The sequence below is a fragment of the Ascaphus truei genome, chromosome 1 (assembly GCF_040206685.1).
Source record: "Ascaphus truei isolate aAscTru1 chromosome 1, aAscTru1.hap1, whole genome shotgun sequence".
NCBI lineage: Eukaryota > Metazoa > Chordata > Amphibia > Anura > Ascaphidae > Ascaphus > Ascaphus truei.
The window spans coordinates 461,953,846-461,979,508 of record NC_134483.1 but is presented as its reverse complement, the minus strand read 5'-3'; the positions used below and the strand labels follow the sequence as shown (position 1 = coordinate 461,979,508).

The window sequence follows — 25,663 nt, the reverse complement described above, 5'->3', positions numbered from 1 at the left end:
CATTAATACCAGCACCGGAGCCCCCCTGCATGCATCCGAGGCAGGAAAAATGCATTTAAAGCCCACATCATTACCTTAGCGGCTTACCGCTAAGGCAATGAAGGGGTTAACCAGCCGTGCCAGGTTTATTGTGAGTAGTGGGGGTGGGTGAAGGGGGTATTTAGCCCTTGTTGGCTGTTTAGGGCTTGCGGGGGGTTTGCGGGTGGACTTAACCCCTTCATGACCTTAGCGGTTAATACCACTACGGTCATGAAGGGGTTAAGCCCTCCCGCCACCCACCCGCAAGCCCTAAACAACCACCATTGGGGCTAATACCCACTTCACCCACCCCCGCTACCCACAATAAAAAAATACACACACAACAGCCCCACAATAAATAAATATATATATATATATATATATAGACCATACGATACCGGTTGCAACACGACATCAAGGGACAGCATGCAAGTAAGTAAATCATAAATTTTCTATATTTGATAGAAGACACAAAAACCTACGTTTCAGTCCCCCAGTGGGAACTTTCTCAAGGTGGTGCCAATGGATGTGGTGCCAATGGAGGTGGTGCCAATGAAGCCAGTGCCAATCAGAGTTGGGATGTATTTCCCACGCTCTGATTGGCTACCGTACTATGTGAGGCCGGCCATCTTTCTTTTCATGATGTCATCTTAAAGGCAAATGAAGCACAGCCACTCTGATTGGCTGGTGTCATTGCCTTTAAATGACGTCATCAAAATGAATTATTTCCCCCCAAAATCACATGGTTTTCACGGCCCAATCAGGGTCGTGGGAACCATATGATGAAAATGTGACGTCATAGGCCTATAAAAGCCTATGTCGTCTCATTTTGAAGGCAGACGCCGAGGAGGACGGACCTCCGGAAGGAAGAAGAGTATCGGGGCATGGCAGCAGATGGTAAGAAGACCCCCAGAAGACCCCAGAAGAAGCCAGAAGACGGAAGAACACAGATGATGACTGTGACGGAATGGATTACAAAGAAAAGACACACTTCGTTTATTATTTTATGGTTTATTATTTTATGGTTTTTTATTTTATGGGTTCCTGTGCGTGGATTGGTTCGAGAGTAAGCTGTTCAACAGGAGTCGATGAGTGGGTAAAGTAATGGTAAGTCAACAAAAGAAATGTGTTTTGCTTAACTTGTACATGTTTTTAGTTTTTTTTACATGTGATAGTTTTTTTTTATGTAAGATCATTTCTTGCCACTGTATGTATGTATGTCTTGATCGATATATACATACAGGGTAAGAAATGATTTTGTTGGAAAAGCTTGTTTTGCAGTATTTAAAATGTCTTTAGCTTTGCTGCTGTGCTTTCATGTGTGTGTAATGTAATTTTTATTGAGATATAGATGTCATTTTTGGTGTTATATGCAGTACATTAGGGCAGGGTGGAGCTTGCTTTTTTATAGTGGATTCTTTTTGGTACTTATATTTTGTCAGATGGTAACTTTTTTTGGAGAATGGTTTTGGTTAACGATTAAACTAGTTAATTGTGTAATTGATTAGGATGGTATTTAAATTGTTTTGGGATTTGATTAATTTATGGTAATTTATTTCTGTTGCCTTGCTTGGTTTAAATAGTATACTCGTTTGGATTTCATTGTATTTTGTTTGGAATATTTTTTGTTAATATTGATTGGCAGAGTGTACATGGTGCACAGAATTTATGCATCATGTATACAATGTAAAATCAATGTTTTGATTGGCATTTGATGATATTTAGAGGAAGATGAGAATGATTTTATTAGGAAATAGCATTTTGTTTTACTGTGGCTATATAATATTGTAATTTTCATATGCAAGGTGATGTCTTGATATGGAGAAGTGATATTTCTAGTTGTGCATGTTTTTGATAACCCTTAAACATTTCTTTGTATATATATATGTGTGTGTGTGTGTGTGTGTATATATATATACACACACACATATATATATATATACACACACACACACACACACACACACACACACACACACATATATATATATATATATATATATATATATATATATATATATATATATATATATATATATGTATATACAACTATATGCTCATCTGCATGTCTTAGGCAGGTCTTCAATATATATATATATATATATATATATATATATATATATATATATATATATATATTTATACATATAGAATCCACAGAAGCAGCCGGCACTCCACTTGCAAGTAGAAAAAATTGGGTGCTTGTCCCATAAAGCAATAATAATCCTTACGATACCGTTTGAAGCACGAGATCAGGAGACAGCACTCTGGTAAGTTTGATCACAAGTTTTTGTATTGAAAAAGACACATAAACCGACATTTCGGTCCCCCAGTGGGGGAAAGGGATATTTTCTTTCCCATATACCATCAAAGAAATTCTATTCACATTCTATTTTTCTATCTATCTACTCCTTCTTTAGTCCAGTAATGTTAGATTTTATAAGTTTTTGGCCTTTGGATCTAGATTTTGATTGAATCAATTTTATTGATGGTATATGGGAAAGAAAATATCCCTTTCCCCTTCTCTTATAGTAGACTTGGGGTACAAGAATTCATATTATTATCTTTATTGATATTAGAATAGGATAGAATATGCTTCCCCATATGATTATTGATTTGGTCATCACTCTTTTGATATACATAGTTTTGTATGTGTATTTCACTGTATATATAATGGAGTTTAACTGTGATCTATTTAATTTTTATTTTTATGTGAATGATGAGAGACACTGGTTATGTATATTATTGTATACATATAGATATGTATTTAATATTGTTTTGTATATACATTTTTATTATGAATTTGTGAATGTGTAACGATTTATTATAAATGAGGGCTTTTCTTTGTTTGAGCTTCATACGGATATGTGACATGTTATATATGTGTCCATCTGCAGGCATTAGCACATAAATATGTATGTATATAATTTTATTGCTGTGTGTTCATAATATTAATTTTTATAGTTTTTACATTTTGTGATCATTTATAGTGTATTATTATTGTATATCCACCTTTGTTTGTGATGTGGTTCTATTTAGAGGAAATATGAATCCATTTTATATTTGCAGTTTATATGCCAATGAATATATCATATTATGTGTAGAATTTGTTTTTTTGACAGGATTGACACGGCTGTTTCCATTGGCTCATCACTAGTGCCTTGGTCTTTATGCATGGGCACTGATGATTGGCCTCTGGGTGCCCCGGGGCCACTCCCCTTTGTATAGTTGAGCCTATAAATACCAAGCCCTCCACCATGTTGGTATTCCTTTTGAAAAAGTCACTGTCATGACGAAACGCGTCAGGGCACGCTACCACGACACTACGTCATCACGCAGTGTGCGCTTTACGGCCGGAGAGCGCATGGAGCTGATCTGAGGCTGAAAAAACTCTGAATCGCATTTAGGCAAAGAGACACTGTTTTCAATCGTCCAAAAACTGCTGGAGGTGAACCGGAGGGGCTATCGAACAACTGATGTTCCAGGATTGTGTTGCCTTGCTGGTGGTGATTATATCACAAACTGCCTTTTTATCTTGTACCTTTGTGAGTGTCCTTAATCCCCTTGTCCTCTTTTTTATTGATTAAATGTACTGTTTTACACTATATGACGTGCGCTCTCTGTTCATCTCTTTCTATAGTTTCCTGCTGGAATTGGTTATTCCTTCTGAGAGCAGCCGTGGATCCCTGGTCATCATTTTGTTCTATATCTGAACTTTTATTGGACTTGTACTAAGGGTTGTACTTCTACTTTTTGTCCTTTTTCTTCCTTGTTTGTTATATGTAAATTATCATTATTGGCACGGTTTTCATATACCGTTTTTTCACATTCATAGTTTTTTATATTGCTAGATTGTTAATTCTATTATAATTTTTATTAATATTATACACAATATTTGTACTGTTTTATATCACCTACTGAAATTTCTCTCTCTATATATATATATATATGTGTATATATATATATATATATATATATATATATATATATATATATATATATATATATATATATATATATGTGTGTATATATATATGTGTGTGTAGATATATATATATATATATATATATATATATATATATATATATATATATATATATATATATGTATATATATATATATTCTGTACAAAAGAATTGGTGAAGGGTGGGTATCGGTTCAGGGTGGCTTAAACCCTTAATTACCTTTGCGTTTATTATCCGATAAGGTGATTACGGGGTTAATTGATATCAGAATGTAATTGCAATGTATTGGCTATGTATTTTGCTGGCAACGGAGGACACAGAATTTGCTGTCGAGGGGGCTTCATATTGATGAGGTTAGTAGAACTTTATTTATTTTATTATGCTAGTTAATGTGTTTAATAATGTGCAAATAATTTATTATCCCTATCTGGATAATAGTTATTTTGCCCATTATTCTACTGTATTTGTTGTGGGGGGGGGGGATTGATTGATGTATTTCATGTATAGGACATGTTTATTTTTTTTACATACAGGGTTGTTTCCTCAGGTCTGCGGGGGACCTCTGGAGACCACCTGAGGTCTCCTCGGACTTCTCACGGGTAAACGGCTGCCGTATCCATGGGGGACACCTGCTGGGAAGAACCGGTGGCCCCACATCTGTTGGGGCACCGCGGACCCATAGGGACCATCCGAGGGCCCCCAGACCCCCGTGGGAACCACCCGAGGCCCCTCAGACACCTGTGGGTCTGACCCAGGGCCCCCCAGACATCCGCGGGCCTACCCGTTGAGACACCATTGTGGCCCACGGTGACCTTCGGAGACCACCTGGTGGACCACGGCACCTGACGGGGACCACCCGTAGGCCTCCAGACCCTGTTTGAAACATGGTGCTGGGCTACTGTGAGGTCTACGGACAGCCATCAGGGCCACCGGGGACTCCTGTGGGCCTGGGGTATTTACCCTGTATGTAAAATAATAAATCATGTATTTATGGGGGGCACAGGGGGTGGGTTATGTATTTAATAAATATAATGATGTTTATTGTGGGGCTGTGTATTGTATTTATTCTGGGTACTGGGGGTGGGGGAAGGGGGTATTAGCCTCAAAGGTATATGGGTAGGCCTCACGGCTGGGTATTGGGTGAGGGTGGTTAGGCCTCATGGGGTGGGTAGTGTGGGAGGGTATTTAGGCCTCCCGAGTGGTGGGTGAGGGTGGGTTAACCCCTTAATGACTGTAGCGGTTAATAACCGCAATGGTGATTGAGGGTTTAGGGGACATTACGTTGCCTGTTTTTATTCTTGTTTATGTTTTGCAGCATCGGAGGAGGGCATGAACGGTTATGTAGATGAGGATAGCCTTCATCATGCCAGCCGGACATGGGTGAGTGCTATATGTATTTATTGTTCTTTATGTATTTTAAATGGGCAAATTCACTATTATCCATATGTGGATAATAGTAATTTTGCACATTACTATACTCTATGTGTTAAGGGGGGTGGATTTATTGAAAAGTATTTATGTGTTGTTAATTTTGGGGGGGGGGCACAGAATACTGCAGGTCTGCGGGGAACATCCGAGGGCCACTGCCGGCCTATAGTATCATTGCTGTGCATCCCAAAAATGTAATATATGTAATGGGGTTGTTGGGGGCACAGGGGGTGTATGTTGTTTATTGCAATGTTTATTGGGGGCAATTGTCCCCAATAAACATGCTATTATGCCTTAACCCCTTCATTGCCCTAGCGGCTATCCGCTATGGTAATGAAGCAGCATTAATATATTTTAATAATATTATGCGGGAGCAGGGGGTCCTGTGAGCTGAACCGCATTGATTTGTGGCTCAGGGACCCCCTGCTTCCCAAGTTACAGGCCCGGTATTGGGCATCGGTGCCAGTGTCAACGCCATCTTTATAGCGGCTATGTCACGTATGGGATGTTATAAAGATGGCGGCGACACTTGCACCCGATGACCCATACCAGGGCCTGTAACTCGGGAAGCAGGGCGTACCTGATCCACAAATCAATGCGGTTCAGCTCAGGGGACCCCCTGCTCCCATACACTATTATTAAAAATACATTAATGCTGCTTCATTACCATAGCAGATAGCCGCAAAGGTAAGGCATTATTCTTTATTGATATGTTGTTTTACTCATAGTGTAGATGGGCAGAGGGTCTCCAGAGCTGAACCACTTTGGTTTTAGGTCCGGGGACCCCAGGCTTCCCGAAATACAGGCCCCTTTATGGGGTGCTAATATCCCTCTGCTTTGTTTACATTCTGCGGTCACGTGATTGGGACATTTTAATGCAGAGGGATACCGGCACCTCATAAAGGGGCCTGTATCTCGGGAAGCAAGGGGTCCCCGGACCTGAAACCAATGCGGTTCAGCTCCGGAGACCCCTGCACATGTACACTTTGAATAAAAATTGATTTAAAATATTTTTTATGTTGCCGATGCTTGCGCAGAGAGAGTGGCGGATCTCTCTCTGCTGCAGACACATCTCGGCAGGGGACGGCGTATCGCCAGGTTATGGGCAGGCAGACTGTCTCGCCACCGGCTACTCGGCGTGTTGCTTTCGCAGTGATTCGCCAGGGATTAGGCCCTTCCTGAATACTGCGAGGGCAACACGCCAAAATCATGCCGATATTGAACCCATGCCAAGAGTGCTTTTTCGGTGCGTACTGCATCGAGCCCTTAGTAGCAGACCAAATCTCACTTATGGTGGGGGTAAAGGGGCTACATGAGCTATGTGTGATTGTTGGAACCTAACATACTCTAATCAAGCCCTTGACTTAAACAGTGAAGGTTTTTGGTGGCAGTACAGCACCAGCATGTCTTCAATTATAGCACAGGGAAAGTTTATTTAGCTTTGGGACAAATCCCAAATAAAAACTTATACGTTTTAGGGAACCACTTAGGTCCTATTAGAAAAGTATAATTTAGAACCTGATCTGCTGTCTACTGGAAGCGTTCAATTCCAAAGTATGAAATCTGCATCTTTCAGAGATTCATACACTGCGGTCTCCCTTCAGAAGATCCCGTAATGAGGTGTGGGTAACTGAATTGATCACTGCACCTTCACTTTAGTTATTAGTTATTTAATATGGCAACTCAGTGAAAATTGTGAATTAAGAGGCTTTGACCTCATTGGATTATTACACTCGTATATACTCTGGACTGTTCTGCAACAAGACAATTGCATGTGGTTGCGTGTGGAGCCTTTAAAATGCTGACTATTTCTTTTTACAGGTTACTGTTGTGCTGTGACCTTATTTTTTTCAAAGTTGAGGACTGATTTAATTTTTGTAATTACCCTATAATTTCTTGTTATTTGTTGGAACTCTGACTCATTCACACCTAGATTTCAAACACCGGTGCCCTATTGTTAAACTACATTTTCAATTATAGTTATAGTAAATTAAATGCTTAATATTTCTATTGGGTAAAAGTATAAGTATAAGTGTATGTATGTAAACTATGGTTACTGTTATTTTGCTAATGGTTTATCTGCCACTATAGTCATTGGTAAATTCCTTATACTGCCATTGGTAACATCCCCTAAAAGTGTGTTGTTATTTTATTTAAAGATTGAGAGACCCATTGGTATTCACAATTATGAGTACATTGCTGTTGGTTAATATTTAGATTGTGTTTAATAGCCCTCTATTATTCTAACATCCAGTAGATTATTCTGCTTAAAAAATCTGGATATTTTATTTATAAAAGTGTGATTTATTAGTGTCTCCATAAGTACAACTGTTGCTGCTATTATTTTTATTTAAGTAGTTTCCTCTCTACAGCACCCTTGGTATCCTTAGCATAGGAGGAAGGGGAATAGAGGCATTGTTATAGCCAGTGGTTGACAAATTACCAAAAAATCAACTCGCCACACAAAAAAATCTACTCGCCATCTAGTACCAAACGTGTGCTGCTTGGGCCAATATTTACTCGCCCGGGGGTTAAATCCACTCGCCCGGGGCGAGCAAATGTATAGGTTTGTCGAACACTGGTTATAGCTATCTAGTATGAACGGTTAGTAAAATGTCACCATCAGCATCAGACATAAGAACTCAGGGTTACCTTCCGGTATGGCGCCAGAGAGCAAAGACGTGCAAGACTGAGCTCAATTCCACCCTTCCCCCACCCCAGAATTATAACTTTCAAGTGCTACAAACATCTGAACTGCTCTAAAAACAGAACTAAGAAGGCAACATTGTGTGGATCTGATTTGTGGAGAAATTCCTTTAAAAAAAAAAAAAATCTATGGCACCTAAAGCCCCAAAACAAGAAAAAACGGACAACGACGGAAGGAAACAAGGATGGCGGACATGGCGCAAGCATTCTCTGAGGAAAATTGCGATGAAAAAAACTCCTTGCCACAGAGAAAAACACAGGACAATCTAATAGTGTACTTGTTAAAGCATTCACAATGGAAATTATGCAGACTATAGATAATAAATTGGACAACCTACACACATCTATGGAAGATATCAAAACAGAAATAACGATACAAAGGAAAACAAGGATGAAAGAGGATGACAATGTTATTATAAGGAAGATACTGAGCTCCATAGCAAAAATAATACTTAACTGGAAGTAAAAGTTAATGATCTTGAATACCACTTGAGAAGCAATTACATCAGATTAATTGGAGTACCAGAAGTTGTTAAACAGGAACAACTCATGGACCCTATCTCAAATTGGCTATAAGAGGCACTGGGCCTTTAAGAACAATTCTCCCCTCTTGCAGTGGAGCAGGTTCACACATGAATAATGAAACTAGAGAATTCTGACAGAACAAGACCAGTTCTAGCCAAGATCCTGAACTTCGCAGATAAAGTAAAACTATTGAAAGAAGTAAAAACCAGAAAAGGTATCACATACTGTATGAAATAAAAGAAGCCTAATATTCCAAGATTACGCAACAGCAGTATCACAAAGAAGAATACAATGTAGCAAAATACGTACCAGACGTTTTCAAGAAAATATAACGTTTACACTGGAATATCCAGCCAAACTGAGATTCTTCTTGGAGAAAGGCAACAATGGGGCCCATGCTATAAGCATTCATTAAAAAAATCACAGGGCAATTTAAATTTTGCCTGTTTTTTTAGCGTTGCTATCATGGTATTCAGAAAGCCTCGATTACCTGTGATAGCAAAATTCCCAAAATGGGCAAGTAGCCGGCGGCGTGAAGATCGCCCCTCTGAAAAGGGCTTACCCAGTGATTTCTTTCAGCTGCAGAGATAGCTGCTCAGAGAGAGCCGCCTCTACCTGCGCAAATCTCGCCCAAAATTAATGTTTTTTTAATTTAAATAGTATTACTAGTTTAAATGAGCAGGAGGTCTCCAGAGCACAACCGCATTCATTTCAGGTCTGTGGACACCCTGCTTCCTGAGATACAGGCCCCGTTATTTAATTCCAAGGTCACGTGACGTGGGACATGTCCCTGACTCCCCCCTTTTTCCCTACCCATCTACACCAAAAAAAAATGTTATCACAGTGCAAAGATAAGCTTCTCCCCAAAGTATGTATACTGTACTTATTCCAAAAAAGGAAAATTACTAGCAAACAAGAGAAGTGTGTGGGTTGATGCAAGAGGAGATAAAATATATGCTATCTTCTCCCACTCCATCCACCCAGATACAAAGGGGAGTGGACCAGACATTGTGGACACACAAACAAACAGTAAAACTGTCAACTATACCCCGCCGCCACTTCCTTATAGCCCAACAGTTATAGTATTTACACATCCTTTTTTTAAACCAGGTTATGAAACCTAAGTTAGAAAGGGAAGTATATTGCGGTATTGGTTATTTCATAAAGAGAGAGAGGGAAATATAAAAAAAAAAGAAATTGAGTATGAATAAGATTATTGGGAAAAGATAGGGAAGCTCTGGAGTGAATTAATAGAACGGAAATATGTATTCATCTCTGGAGAAAAGTCAAGTCAAACAAAGTGTTGTGTTATGGTATTGTTTTTATTCTATATACTGTATGTTTCGTGCAATTATTTTAAGAAACATGACGCAGTTACTTGGAAATCTAAGGGGAAAGGCAAGGGAAAAGACACAGTGCAGATGGTCCACTACAGGATAAAAAGCAATACTGTAGATCCTATAGAAGGCAGACATACACAAGAGGTCAAATTGTTACCTATAAAATATATAATCACAAGTATCAATGTCTGATGAGATAAGAATAATATCCTGTAATGTGAATGGAGGTAACTCCCCTATTAAAAGAAAAATAATATTATTACACCTAAAAAAAACTAAATGTGAGGTTGCCTTGCTGCATGAAAAACACCTAGAAACCAAGTTAGGCATAAAACTGAAGAGGGAATGTATATATATATATATATATATATCAGCAAAAAAAATTGAGTTTCAATCCTAATAAACAAAAACTCACCAATAGAGGTGATATCAAAGGCCACAGATAATAATGGGAGATGGATCATTCTAGAAATAAAAGTATGCAATATATCCTATACATTATGCAATATATAAGCACCCAATAAAAGCTAGCAGGACTTCCTACAGGAAATTACAAATTGCATTATAAGCAGAGGATATAAGAATATAATACCAGGGGGGAGATTTTAACCTAGTAAGTGACTGCTTTATGGTAATACCAAACAGAGTTATAAACACAGCAAGGGAAATGGAAGCTCAGTCAATACCAGATTCACTAGGATTATGTGAACCATGGACACTCCTAAACCCTGAGGAAAGAGACTATACTTACTTCTCTCGTGTACATAACTCTTTTTCTAGAATTGACTACCTTCTAACCTCTAACTCATTGATTCACAAAACCAGAAAAGAAATTTAGAGCCAATATTAATATCAGATAATAGTCCAGTATGGATTTCACTAGAGATAGGTAGAGCACTGACCCATGGGTAGAAAATATGGAAATTCCACTCCTTCATAATAAATAATTAAAACATTAGAAGCTACATCATAACACAGTGGGGAAACTATATGATAGACAATAAAATACATGACGATATCCCAATTTTGCTATGGGAAACACCAAAGGTTGTACTCAAGGGCCATGGGATGGCATACAGAGCAAAAAAAAAAAGACTCAAAGAAGGAATTTAAAACAGTAAGTGAATCATTCAAAGGTTTTAAAAATAAACCCTCTTAAAATACATAGTGCGCAAAAACAGATGCAAAATAATTATGTAAACGAAAGGGGAGACAAATTATAACCATAGGAAAATTAAACTACACAAACATGACAACAAAGCAGAAAATCTGATAAGTAATCTAATTCAAGCACCAAACATGTTAAACCAATCCTTTCAATGAAAAAGAGGGATGGTACAATCTCAACTGATTCTTAGGCAATCGGAAAAGTCTTCATAGACTTTAACCAAGACTAATATAGGGTAAGAAATATCAGCCAAGAGGCGAGGGACGAATTCATGTCAAATATACACCTACCAAAAATAACCTCAGAAGATTTATGAATGTTAAGTAGCCCAATAACCTCAGAGGAAATAAAAATAAATAAATAATGAATCTATAAAAAATGTAAAACCCCAGGGTAGGTGGGATCTTGGGAGAATATTTCAAAATATTTGAAGAAAAACTTAACAGCCCACTTCAAAATGTATTCAATAAAATTGTAGCACAATAACAGACCAATCAATCGAGCTGCATAGGATATAGTAGAATAAATCACAAACAACGGAAAGACCTGTTACTACCTCAATCGTACTGTACATACCACTATCATTCATTAACGAAGATATAAAAATGATGGCAAAAATGTTAGCAGACCGGATAGCAGAAATTTGACCCATAATAATCCATAAAAGACCAAACAGGATTTTTTTAAAAGCACAGTTATTTTAGGCACATAGATCACGTCAAAGGGTAAGCAGGGAAACATTAGTATCAATATTACAATAGTACAATGGTATCATTTGGAAGAGACGCTGAAAAAGCTTTAGACAATGTACAGATGGCAATTCCGATTCTGAGCTGCTTTTTAGGGAAAATCCATGGGAATTTCTCTGGCTGGCCTCGTGGGATTTTCTGACCCAGTGGCGAGTTGTCGAGTTGGCGGCGAGTTGTTCCTGCTCGGTCCACATTTATTTAGTTGTCAGACGGAATTGTTATATGTATGGTTGCAGCTCAGTGCGTGTCCGGCAGATGGCAATGTGAATGTCTTTGCATATGGGGGACACTGAATGTGGCTCAATGTCTGAAACAGGTATCTAGAATGCCAGATAAAAGGTTCTGTATGTACGTAAAGTATGGAATATTCCATTGTTAAATTACCTTGCTCACTCACGACTTTATCTCACGTATGTGTTTCGCATTTTATTGGAAATTGGAATGTGTTTTACATTGACTTCACTCTTGAGTGTTGCATGGGACAGTATAGTACGTGACATGATGGAAACACATTGTAGCACAAGGCAAGGTGTTAGTTTTGCATACATGATAGTACATGATATTTTCTGCAATTAAAGTTGGGTCAGATAAGAAGGCAACTCTATCTGAGATCTATGAGTATATCATTGACAAGTACGAATACTTCAAAAATTCACCAAACCCTCGCGGATGGAAGAGTTCTATATGACACAATCTCTCTTTGAATGATTGCTTTATTAGAACACCTATGCATCTCACGCATGCACACTTTGGTGTGCATTAACGCATGTGTACTACCTGTAAACTTAAAGTAGTTCCTTATACCGTACAGTAGTTTAATCATACTGTAGTTTTCATCCCATAAAAAAATGTTTATCATTTTTATTTTCAGAAATGAAAGCGGCAAACCGACAGCCAGAAGATGATGTTGATGGAAGTCGAAAACCACTACAGTATATTTTAAACTTTCATTTTTTTACTTTTATATTATCCGCTTTACTATTCTAACAATGTGATAGTCATATTCACGTTTCTTAACTTTTACAATACTTTCTAAATGATTTGTATTTCATGCTTATTGGGCACAGCACATACTGTATATAGATAGATTTATGTGTCCACGTTTAATAAAATTGCACACAGTTCATCTCTCTCATGCAGTGAACTGTACCTTTGCCTTTCTTCAATTTGCTTGTTTCAGGAGACAAAGCAGACTGCTTGAGCCGCACTGCACAACTCCCCCGGGCCATCCAAATTCCTCTCTAAAATGTTTCATGCTTTAGCTCAAAAGGTTACATCAAATGAGCTGTCCCCAGCCGTTCTGAAATTCAACTTCGTGGTGAATAACAGGCAGGGTATTGCGTTCCATACCCACGCAATAGAACAAAGAATGTGTAAAAAATAAAATGTAATTCAAAAATTGGATGTGCATGCTCATGTGCCTAATGCAAGTGCACATTTTAATGTTTTTATCATTTATAAATGTATATTAAACAAACTACACCATCAGTTGTTTGTCTCATTCTCTTGAGGATTATTCCATTCAATCCTCCCATTGGATATCCGTCTTTAAACGTCCCCCTTACAAACTCCTAGCTCCTTTCATAGAGAGTGAGTGTCTCTTATATGCTTGAAATATTTTGGGAAATGTGAGTACTCGTTTCAATCCAAATATCATCATCCCAGCCTCTATATACTGCACCATTTGTCTTTTTTAAATTCTTTCTCTTTTTTAATGTGCACCTGCTCTCTCCTTCACTGAAGACTTCATTGCGACTGAAGAACCATCAGAACGGTTCTTTATGTAGGGTTTTTTGAGATACCTTAAAAATTCAATCTATTTATATTTGCACGAGTGCACATTTTTAATTCATACTATTGGCATATTTTTTATGTGGTTAAGCGCTAAGATTATTTTAAGTTAGTCACATGTTATGCACTTAAAATTGATTCTCAGTAATAATTGTATTGCTATTGTTTGCACTTATTCCCCATCTATTTCAGGAGCACATTTTTTACACTCTTTTTAGCAAAATTCCTTCGCTGCCTGACTCAGTTATAACTACTCATTTAAAAAAACAGTTCAAAGCCTCAAATTAATATCATAATATGGAGCAGGTCATGGGTAAGCACAGATCCACCAAATACTGCACCTGGAATTTACAGCCCAACAGATAAGTCTACCAGGTGAATTTGCAATAGTCTGAAGGCAGGCTGGACATAAGCTATTACCAACAAGGCTCCAGCACCGCAACTCCACACAACTGTCTCATCAAAAGAGATGTAAGAAACCTACAAACTTTCTGGTCAATTGTGACCTTTACGGATTCTCCATCCAGGTATGACAAATGGTGTATCATATGGAAAGGCTCTGATTTCTTCTTTAGAATCACTCCATGCGGAAAATCCTCAAACTCTGGATTGAATGAACTGAAAATGGACTGCCATTCTGCCAAAAGATACTTCTTTAGCTAATTAGTCACAAACTACCCCTGGGTGCTGATCTGCTGATTTTAAATTATTTTTACATAGTTACATAGTAGTTGAGGTTCAAAAGAGACGCGTCCATCAAGTTCAACCTATGGTAAATTTACAAGACAGATACTTTATCCTATATTTGTACTAACAGAATATTGATCAAGAGGAAGGAAAACAAAAACACCCAGTGAAATATCATCGAATGTTAAGGGGATTTTTTTTTTCTTCTGGACTCCAAATATTGGCACTCCACCTCCCCCTCCCTACACCCCCCTTCTCCTCTCCTCCCTTCTTCTCCCCCCCCCCTTCTCCCCTTCTTACCCCCTCCCCTCCTCCCACCCGCCCTGGAAGCAGCTCATGAGAGACAGATTTGGGAAAAGACCAATGAGAAAGATAAAGGGTCCCCGTACCCATTTCATTGTTGGCCACAGAACCCTGGGACCGGGGTTGTCTCCAAAGCACCTTATGCCCTCCAATCCAGTTTAATAGATTAACTGGCACATCAAATCTAGGGCTCTTCTTTGGCCCTCTTTGACTCTTTTGTCTGCTATTCTATCCTCAGCAGACCTCTTTCCCCACTGCACCCTCCTCCTTCCCCTCCCCATCCACGCCTGCCTGCCATCTCACCCACTGGGGCCAACCCAGATGTTATAACAATGACCCTACCCCCCTCCCAAATTAAAAGATTAGAGAACCGCAAGATACCGTATGGGAGGAGAAGGAGAGGTTGGGACAATTCATTAAAGACAAATAGAGCCCACAGCCCCCCCACAGTGGGAAAGGAGGGGTTTTAAAGTTTCTGCTGACTTCCACTGAAAATGGCTAATCCAGCGTCTATAAAAGTTATATCACTGAATATAAAGGGGCTGCAAACTAAGACAAAGAGGAGATTGGCTTTTCAAGAACTTAAAAGATCAAGTGGGGACATAGTGTTACTCCAAGAGGCACATTTTGATGTCAGTGATCCCCCAAATACATTCGGAAGTATATTCCTGCAAGCATTTTATTCCTCGTACAACAGTAAGAAAAAAGGGGTGGCAATTCTACTTAGACAGGGGGTCCCCTTCAGCCTGGAAAAGGTGGTTACCGAACCAGAGGGTAGATTTCTTATATATGGTACACTCGCAGGTTCGGCCATTGCCCTACTCAACTTGTACTCATCAAAAGAAAATCAAACAGAATTTCTGAAATCAGTCTTCAAAATGATTGACCCAAAATTCTTATCCTCTCTTATCGTAGGGGGCGATTTAAATATGGTTTCCAACCCAGAGGTAGATAAGTCCTCTGCCCCGGGACAGACCCACCGGCTCCAGGTAAAAAAAATAGAAAAGACATTTAGGGACATAATAAAGGAATTTTATCTAATGGACGTTTGAAGAGCACAGTACCAGGACCAGAGGGATTACACCTTTTTCTCCCCAGCCCCCCCCCCAAACCTACTCACTGATAGACTACTAATGCAGCGGCCATGATTCGAACACATCACGGCGTTGATTTTGAGTTCTCTGCTGTTCCTCATGCAGCATGAACGCAGCCAATCGCCCCAGGCACCCGCGCTAATCGCGGATGTTTTGTTTGAATTTCAGGGATTCTGTTCCTTCGTTTGCAATAAAATGGATGAATTGTAATGTGTACAGTACTGTGCTACTGTGCTACTGTGTCAATTTCATGTTTTTAAAAGTCAGAACACTTAAATTCCTTATTCTGCACTCACCGCGCTCGAATCTTAGTGCGGGAAGGCTGGAATTCATCCCGCGGTTTAAAATCGGGATTCCGATGTACATGACGCGTGAAGTGTTTGAATAACGGCCGCTTCACCAGTACCTATTCGCCACACAAAATATTCTCTAGGCCTCCTCACATTCACATATAGGGCCTATTACTTGGTCAGACCATGCGCCAATTGACCTGACTCTCACTGTCCCCCTTTATCAAAAACAATTCTTTCCATTGAAGACTAAATGACTCACTCCTGAACCACTCGGAAATAGAGACAAAGATTAGGCTAGCATTTAAAGATAATTTCATTCTCAACAAAGCCTCAATCTCATCTCCGGAGATGCTCTGGGAAGCCCATAAGGCCACGATCAGAGGAGACCTTATCTTCATTGCATCACATAGGAAAACGGCAAAATAAAATTATATAATGATCTAACGGAAAAAATAATAGGATTACAACAATCACATAAAGCTAATCCATCAAAAAATATATACAAATCCCTGGTCACGACCAGTGCAGAACTAAGACAGATACAACTGGAAGATGTACTGTAGAGAAGGCCCTAAAATGGACCAATCAAAGATACTATGACAAAGGGAATAAGGCAGATAAACTTCTAGCCAATAAACTGAAGGGAGTGCGGGTGAGGTCACAAATAATGGTGATCAAGGATAAAAAGGGAAACATTATCTATGATGATAAAAGAATTGCACAAGGGTTTACCAAGTTTTATACAAAACTATATAACCTAGATTCCGCTAAAGGGACCCCACAGCTCCAAAACTCAGAGGCCGTCACAAATTATTTAGAAAACTGTAATTTGCCCCAGCTGACCGAAGATGAAACCAAAGCGTTAAACGGTAAAATCACCCAGACTGAACTAATGGAAGCAGTTAAGACACTAAAAATATCAAAAGCCCCTGGCCCTGACGGCTTTACTGGTGTTTATTACAAAAAATGACTGCCCATACTGTCACCATATCTACTAGAAATGTATAATTTGTTCATGAAGGGAAAACCAATTTCGCCAGCTATGTTAACAGCAAACCTGGCCATAATACACAAAGAAGGGCGAGACCCAATAGAGTGTGGTAGCTATCGTTCAATTTCATTATTAAATAATGACCTGAAACTATTTAGTAAAATTCTAGTGAATAGATTAAACCCTATACTACTTAGATTGATCCATATTGATCAAGTAGGTTTTGTGTCGGTTAGACAGGCCTCAGATAACATCCGGATAATAATATATAGTGGACCATGTTCATCTCACGGGAACCAGAGCCATACTTCTGAGCCTCGATGCAGAGAAGGCGTTCGACAGAATAGACTGGGAATTCTTAGACAAAATATTACAGAAATTTGTATTCAAAGACTCATTTCTAGAAGGAGTCCGAGTATTATACCGAAACCCGACGGTCTTGGTTAAGCTTCCAGGGAATGGACCGAACCCAATTCAAATTAAGAATGGAACACGATAAGACTGCCCGTTGTCCCCTCTTCTCTTTGCTCTAAAAATTGAACCACTAGCTGCAAATATTCAAACAAATAATGATATCCAAGGTATAGTAATTGGAAAAACAAATGATAAAATCTCTTTATTCACACATGATATCATTCTAACGCTTGCAAATCCCCATATCTATACCTAATCTCCATAGAGCCCTATCAGACTTTGGGAAAATCTCAGGTACAAACTTAATAATGATAAGTCAGAAGTCCTAAATTTAAACCTCCCAGACCCAGAGAGGAAACTACTAAAATCGAATTTCAACTATAGGTGTAGTTTCTCTCACATTAAATATCTAGGCATAAATGTGAAAAGGCACTACCACTCTCTATACCAGGGCAACTACCCACCCTTATCTGACAGAATCAAAAAAGACTTGACAAGGTGCACAGCCTACAGATATAGTGGATAGGGAGAATAGTCATAGTAAAAATGAATATACTCCCCAGGTTACTAGGTAATTTTACCTAGCTGTGCAGCACATATATATTATTTTACTATATTTTCACAAAGCAAGTTTTAGTAACATTACATCTAGAGCCATAAAACAACTACCTACTGTTGATAAATATCATGGGTGGGTGCAATAATAACTATTACATATGCTTTTCCATTAGAGTCTATTTAGTATTTCTATTATTTTATCATTTGTCATGTAATTCATGCTATAATTACAAAGTTGAAAATAGCTATATTGTGGGAGTCAACCACCAATAACTGGGAGTCATGGATCACGATCGGACAATTCCTAAAATGTTATCCTTTGACTCAAAACGTCGCTATAAAATACTTAGTTATGAATTTGCATTTCTTTACATTTCTTCTATTTATATTATTATAGGCTAAAGCTGGTAAATTCCGGCATAATTGAAATCCCTGCTCTCTGATTGGATAATGCCTGGAATTTTAACCAATCAGTAATGGCCCAGAATTGTTGGCACCCTGCCAAATTTTTCAGCCAATCACCTTTCAGTTATCATTCATAAAGAGTGAGATTAGCTCTCAGACAGGGGAGGTGATTGGACAGGAGGCACCAGCAAGGCACTGACTCCTCCCCCACCCTGTCTACAGAGTGCTCCGCACAGGAGACTAAGGAGAAAGGTTTTTCTGTGCTTGTTGTGTGTTTTGTGAGTGTAAAGGGGGCCAGCCGAGTGTTTTATTGAGTGTGTGTGTCTTCTGTTGGTGTGTGTGTGTCTTATGTTGGTGTGTGTTTTCTGGGTGTAGAGGGGGCAGCAGAGTCTGTTTGGTTGGTGTGTGCCTGCTGTGCGTGTTTTGTGGGTGTAAAGGGGGAGATGCAGTTTGTGTGTCTTCAGTGTGTGTTTTGTGGGTGGAGGAGGGGTGCAGAGTGTTTTGTTGGTTTGTGTGTCTGCAGTGTGTGGGTTTCAAGGGGGCTGCAGTGGGTGTAGAGAGGGGATGGCTCGTGTGTGTTTTGTGAATGTAGAGATGGCAGAGTCTGTTTTCTTGGTTTGTGTGTGTGTCTGCAGTGTGTGTTTTGTGGGTGGAAGATGGGTGCAGAGTGTTTTGTGTGTGTGTGTCTGCTTTGTGTGGGTTTAGAGGGGGGCTGCAGTGGGTGTAGAGGGGGGCTGCTGGTGTGTGTTTTGTGGATGTAAAGGGGGGCAGCAGTCTATTTTGTTGATGTGTGTGTCTGCAGTGTGTTTTGTGGTTGTAGAAGGGGCTGCAGTGTGTGTGTGTGTGTGTGTGTGTGTGTGTGTGTGTGTGTGTGTGTGTGTGTGTGTGTGTGTGTGTGTGTGTGTGTGTGTGTGTGTGTGTGTGTGTGTGTGTGTGTTGTGTCAGCAGGTGTAGAGGGTGGAGGAGGGCTGCTGAGTGTGTTTTGGTGTATGTGTGTCTTGTGTTTTGTGGGTTTTTACAGTGGGTGTAGAGGGGGGGCTGCTATATGCTGTGTGTGTTTTGTGAGTGTAGAGGGAGGAGGAGGGCTTCAGTGTGTTTTGTGGGTGTAGAGGATGGAGGGGCTCCTGATGTAGGGAGGACTGCAGAGTATGTTTGTGTATGTAATGGTGTTTCCCCCCACTTCTGGGAGATTCCCCTGTTACCAGGTGTATGGTGCTGGGTACCTGCTGGTTCACAAGATGCTGAGTCATCCCCGGTGATATTGGGGACATCAGGGCAGGCTTTTGGGGTAGATGACTGGTCTTTATCTCATGGTGATCAGCGCCTCCATCTGCTGCTGTTTCCAGTAACATGAAGGCAATCCCTGCAGGGGAACTTACTCTACTCCCCCCAGATAGATTGCACACTAGGCAGGAGTATATTTGAACAACTGAAACACTATATTCCTTTATCTGCATACACAGCATAACAGTCTCTGTCTCCACAGTATAACCGCCCTCCAGCCTTAGGATGGTCCCTGGACATCCACCACTGGCCAAGGGCAGTCCTTGCCTTCCCTGACACTCTAACAGAGTCAGAGGTAAGATAATCATTCTTCACTCCCCAAAGGGGGGGGGGGGCTGTAGGTGCCAGATACCTGCACACCTCTGCGTGACTACCTGTCTCTCTCAGGGGGAGAGACACACTCAATTTGATAGTGCAGTCCCTTAAGAACAGAGGAGGAAAGTCCAAGTTCTGAATCAGGATTGCGCAGAACACAGGCCTTAGCCCGCCTCCTCCCCTGTCACTCAAGGAAGCTGCTTACTGTTGGGGAAATCCCAGGATTGGTCCTGACACTGCCTTTACTGTTACCAGGGCTTGCATGTCAGGGAGGGCAGGCTTGTAGCCAAAACCAAACATGGCCACATGTATATACGGGGAGTTGCAGAGTGTGTTTGTGTGTATAGAGGGGGGCTGCCGAGTTTGTGTGTATATATAGAGAGGGGCTGTGTTTATGTACAACTCCCTTTTAATAAACTTGCAGTAAAAGCAAAAGAATGTAGATAATCATGTTGATAAAAATCAATATGTCTACAAAAGGGTCTACAAAAGTGACTATCTTTATCTAAAACACACTGCAGACAAACACCAGCAGCCCCCTCTACAGCCCCCTTTAAACCCACAAACTGCAGACACGCACCAAGAAAACACTCTGCACCCCACCTCTGCCCACAAAACACATTGAAGACACACACACTGCAGCCCCCCACTCTACACCCACAAAATACACCAACAGAAGACACACACCAATAAAACACTCTACTAACCCCTTTTACACCCACAAAACACACAACAGACACACAAACCTTTCCCCTCACTCTCCTGTGCAGAGCTCTTTGCAGGGTGGAGTCAGTGCCTTGCTGGTGCCTCCTGTCAAATCACTTCCTCTGTCTGAGAGCTGATCTCACTCTATATGAATGAGAACTGAATGCTGTTTGGTTCAAATCTGCCAAGTTTTTCAGCCAATCAGAGAGCAGGAATTTAATAATGCCTGGAATTATTTACCAGCTTTAGCCTATAATAACTATTACATATGCTTCTCCATCAGAGTCTATTTAGTATTGCAATTATTTTATAATTTGTCATGTCATTCGTGATATAATTACAAAGTTGAAAATAGTTATATTGTGGGAGTCAACCACCAATAACTGGGATTCATGGATCTGCCAATTCCTAAAATGTTATCCTTTGATTCAAAACATCAATAAAAAATACTTACAGTTATGAATTTGCCTTTCTTTAAATGTCTACTGTATACAGTAGCGACATACTTTATCGCACTAAATGCCGGCGGCATGCCGGGATCTACCCCAGCTGCCGCCAGTAATAACCGCGCGCCGCCGCGTTTCCCACATGCACACCCCCTCCACCTCGCGCGCAATTTACTCTCCTTCCGGACCCCGAGCCCGGCTTCTGCTCTGCCCCTCTGCTTCCCCGCAACCCCGCTTACCTTAATTTCATCTCCAGGGGTGTCGGGGAAGCCTGCGGAAGCCGGGGAAGACGGGGAAGCCGGGCGCGCGTGTGACTGTGACGTCACAGTGCGCCGCCACGCGCCGCGGCTACCCGCTTCCCAGCCGCATACAGCCAGCGGCTTTTGCTCGAATAAGAGCTGCCGCTGCTGTATATTATTATAGGCTAAAGCATTATTTAAAACCCTGCTCTCTGATTGGTTAAAATTCCGGGCATTATCCAATCAGTAATGCCCGAAATTTTAGCAGCTTGCAAAGTGCAGTTTTCAATGTGTTTATTTCCAGCCAATCAGCTTCCAGAACAGCTGAGACATGGCAGGGGATTGGTTAAAATGAAGTAACATCTCTGAGACAGGGCAGGGGATTGGTCAGGAAGTATCAGACACGGTTTGACTCCTCCCCCTCCCAAGCTGACTGAGATTTTCTGAGCAGATTCAGTTGAATTGGAGGGTCTGCAAAGAAGTAAGTGGCTGTCTGCAGTTTCTTTGTGGCTGCAGTTTGTGTGTGCTGTGTTGTTGTGTTGCATATCTTTGTAGAGGTGCTGCGTGTGTGTGTGTGTGTGTCAATAGCAGTGTTTATGGGTGTAGCATGTGTGTGTAGCAGCAGCTTGTGTGTGTAGAGGTGCTGTGTATAGAGGTGCAGTGTTGTGTGTGTATGTTGTGTGTGTGTGTGTAGAGGTGCTGTGTTTTGTATAGAGGTGCAGTGTTGTGTGTGTGTGTAGAGGTGCTGTGTTGTGCAGTGTTGTGTGTAGAGGTAGGGGGAGAGTGCAAAGTTTAGTAAGTGGCTGCATTTTTTATTTTGGCTGCAATGTGTGTGTGTGTGTTGTATGTGTAGCAGCAGTTTGTGTGTGTAGAGCTGATGTGTGTGTGTGCGTGTGTGTATAGAGATACTGTGTGTGTGTGTGTGTGTGTGTTTGTAGAGCTCAGTGTGTGTGTGTGTGTGTTTGTGTTTGTGTTTGTGTGTGTGTCAGTGTCAGCAGCAGTGTTTATGGGTGTAGCATGTGTGTAGCAGCAGCGTTTGTGTGTGTAGAGCTGCTGTGTTGTTTGTGTGTAGTGCAGACAAAGAACCGAGCGCTTACCTTAAGATATTAGTACAGGGTGGAGAGTACAATAAAATACTTAATCCAAAACCAATGTATGTAGTCTTTCACAGTGGGAACCGTAGCTTGCGGTGAGTTCCTCTGCTCGACCCCAGAGAGCGGTATCCAAACCCTCAGAGTATACGAAAACGAAGAGAGAAAAACGGGGAGCAAAGGATTAGAAGAGATTGACTTATATTACCAGTACTGAGATAACTTAATGGAGTATCTAGCTGTTTAATAAAGGTGTGGTGATGAATTGACAATTGTTTGTAGTCAAATACTCACACGGCCCTGTGTGAGCACATATGTATAGAGGTATCTTGCTTCTGACAGCTTCTTCTTAACCCAAGCGGCTGGTTAAGTTCGGATGGGAATGGAGGGGGGGGTGGTTAAAATATTAGTAATCATAAATTACTTACACGGCCATGTGTAAACTCAATCCTTTGCGAGATTACTATGAGGTGCCTCTAGTTGACCCGTCCGTGGTAATTCCCGTGGCACCGTATGTTCAGCTGCTGGCGGGCAGAGTGTTGGATGGGGGTTCCCCTTCCCTCACACGTTCCAATCCTCCCCCCCTCCCCGGTTCAGGAAACGGGGATGTGTGGGGTGAGATGATAGCAGGGGGTCAGTGACAATCTTTGGTCAAGATACTGCACCGACACACTTTATTCGAGCAAATACCCGGTATGTACCTGGCAGATACCTGGAATGCGCCACTCCTCACCTCTGACAAGCCCCGTTGCATTTGCCTTCCCAGCCTGGGTTCATGCCTGGCTGATGGGCGGCTGATCTGTTAAATGATAATGATTAGGATTTAATAGGCTGCAATGCTTCGCGTGTCTACCAGATGGCATAAATTCATGAATTGTAATGCAGTATATATATATATACTGTGCAGTATTGCAGCCAGCGGGAATAAAATGCTTCAATCCCTGCTTGGAAAATAACTCAATGCACTCGGGCAGAAAACAGTCACAAACCTCAATACACCCGGGTATACCCGAATTCGTGGGACTAGCCAAGCTCGAATAAAGTGTGTCGCCAGTGTAGAAGTTTATTAAACATATAAATAGAAAAAAACACTCACAAAATGATGTTAAAAAACCCCGTGGCACTCCTGTCGGCGTGGTAGCAGGTCGCCTTCCAGCTGCGCTGTCTTCCGCGTCCGGGTTCAGAAGTGATGAGAGCTTCTGACGCGGCTGTGACTGCGGTCTGCTTACACTGGCTACGGAGGCCTCCAATGTTCAGAAATATGTGGCGAATTAGAGCAACGCGTTTCGCCGTTCAGGACGGCTTCCTCAGGCTCAAAATGTGTGATGATACCTCTATACATATGTGCTCACACAGGGCCGTGTGAGTATTTGACTACAAACAATTGTCAATTCATCACCACACCTTTATTAAACAGCTAGATACTCCATTAAGTCATCTCAGTACTGGTAATATAAGTCAATCTCTTCTAATCCTTTGCTCCCCCTTTTTATCTCTTTGTTTGTGTGTAGAGCTGCTGTGGTGTGTGTGTGTGTGTGTGTAGAGCTGCTGTGGTGTGTGTGTGTAGAGTTGCTGTGGTGTGTGTGTAGAGGTGCTAGAGGTGCTGTGTTGTGAGTGTAGAGGAGGTGCTGTGTTGGGTGTCTAGAGCTCCAGTGTGTGTTTGTGTGTGTGTTAGTGTGTGTATGTGTGTGTGTGTGTGTGTGTGTGTGTGTGTGTGTGTGTGTGTGTGTGTGTGTGTGTGTGTGTGTGTGTGTGTGTGTGTGTGTGTGTGTGTGTGTGTGTGTGTGTGTGTGTGTGTGTGTGTGTGTAGAGCTGTTGTGTTGTGTGTGTAGAGCTGCTGTGTTGTGTGTGTAGAGGTGCTGTGGTAATGGTAGAGGAGGTGCTGTGTTGTGAGTATAAATGAGGTGCTGTGTTGTTTGTCTAGAGCTCCAGTGTGTGTGTGTGTGTGTGTGGTGTGCTTGTATGTGTAGAGCTGCTGTGTGTGTAGAGGTGCTGTGTTGTGTGTGTGTGTGTGAATGTGTGTGTGTGTTTGTAGCAGCAGTTTGTGTTGAGCTGCTGTGTGTGTGTGTGTGTGTGTGTGTGTGTGTGTGTGTGTGTGTGTATGTGTTTGTGTGTGTGTGTGTGTGTGTGTGTACACAGAGGGGGCGGCAGTGTGTGGATATAGATATCTGCAGTGTAAGCGTATATAGAGGTTGTTTCATGTATTTACCATTTTATTTTAATAAAAAAATCTATTTAACTATACAAAAGTGTCTATTATTTATGAAATAAGCTTACATTTAGCCTATAATAGTAATATCCCCTCAGAACAGGACATTACTGGCCAATAATGCCCTGGCTGGGTTAAAGTCACTCGGCTTCGCCTTGGGCCTTCAACTCTTTCAGCCAGGGCATTATTGTCCAGTAATGCCCTGTTCTTCGGGGATTATTACTTAATTAATTGGGCACAGGGAGCTGAACACTCCGACTGCATCTGTAACTCACAGCTTTTATTAGCATGTACCACCCATTAGCAAAATGTTAAAAGTACTGTATATTATTTGATGACAAGAAATACCATCTTTTTCTCCATTCTGTCCGATCCGTGTTGGGTTTTGCTGCAGTTCGGGTTTTCCAGGTTGCCTGCACTTTTTGCTCAGATGGGCCATTTTGTTTACGTGCAGCCTGCTATTAAAGGCTGCAGTTCCTAGTGGGAGTCATCGAGTAAGGTTATGTTTTGAAGCTCCTGTTTGTCTAAGCTGTCACTCCTTTTCCTGTTGCCTTTTTGGATTCCTTTATTGCTGACTCCGGAGCATGACCCCAACCTTGCTGCTTTCTGCCTTCCCTGACCTTTTGCCTTTCACCTTGACTCTGCAACACTGCAGCCTGCCCTGACCTTTTGGCTGTCGCCTGGACTCTGCACCACTGCCACCAGCCCTGACCAGTTCCTGCTTACTGACTGCGGATACTCTAACAGGACTCGGTCCCTGGTCTCTGGTCAGTTATTCTGCATCCCTACCTCAGCCCTGTGGGTCGACTTCCTGATTCGAGACGAGTACTGTCACATTTTGCTCGGCCAAACATGGACCCCGCTGAGGTAGGGCGAGCCATATCTCTCCAAGTGGAACTGCTCAGAGATCGAGAGACACCTCGCCCAACAAAACCTGCT

At 41.2% G+C, this 25,663-nt stretch overlaps 1 protein-coding gene and 1 long non-coding RNA gene across 4 annotated transcripts in view; one reads left to right on the top strand and one right to left on the bottom strand.

The window, feature by feature from the left end:
- LOC142463346 (uncharacterized) overlaps nucleotides 1-13,387 on the top strand; it is a 35,086-nt gene extending 21,699 nt beyond the window's left edge. For both annotated transcript variants that reach the window (XR_012787420.1, XR_012787422.1), the window contains exons 4-5: nucleotides 12,771-12,831; nucleotides 13,080-13,387. This is a non-coding gene — a long non-coding RNA (uncharacterized LOC142463346). The remainder of the gene's footprint in view (nucleotides 1-12,770; nucleotides 12,832-13,079) is intronic.
- SGCZ (sarcoglycan zeta) overlaps nucleotides 1-25,663 on the bottom strand; it is a 1,846,920-nt gene that overhangs the window by 360,171 nt on the left and 1,461,086 nt on the right. The window lies entirely within an intron of this gene.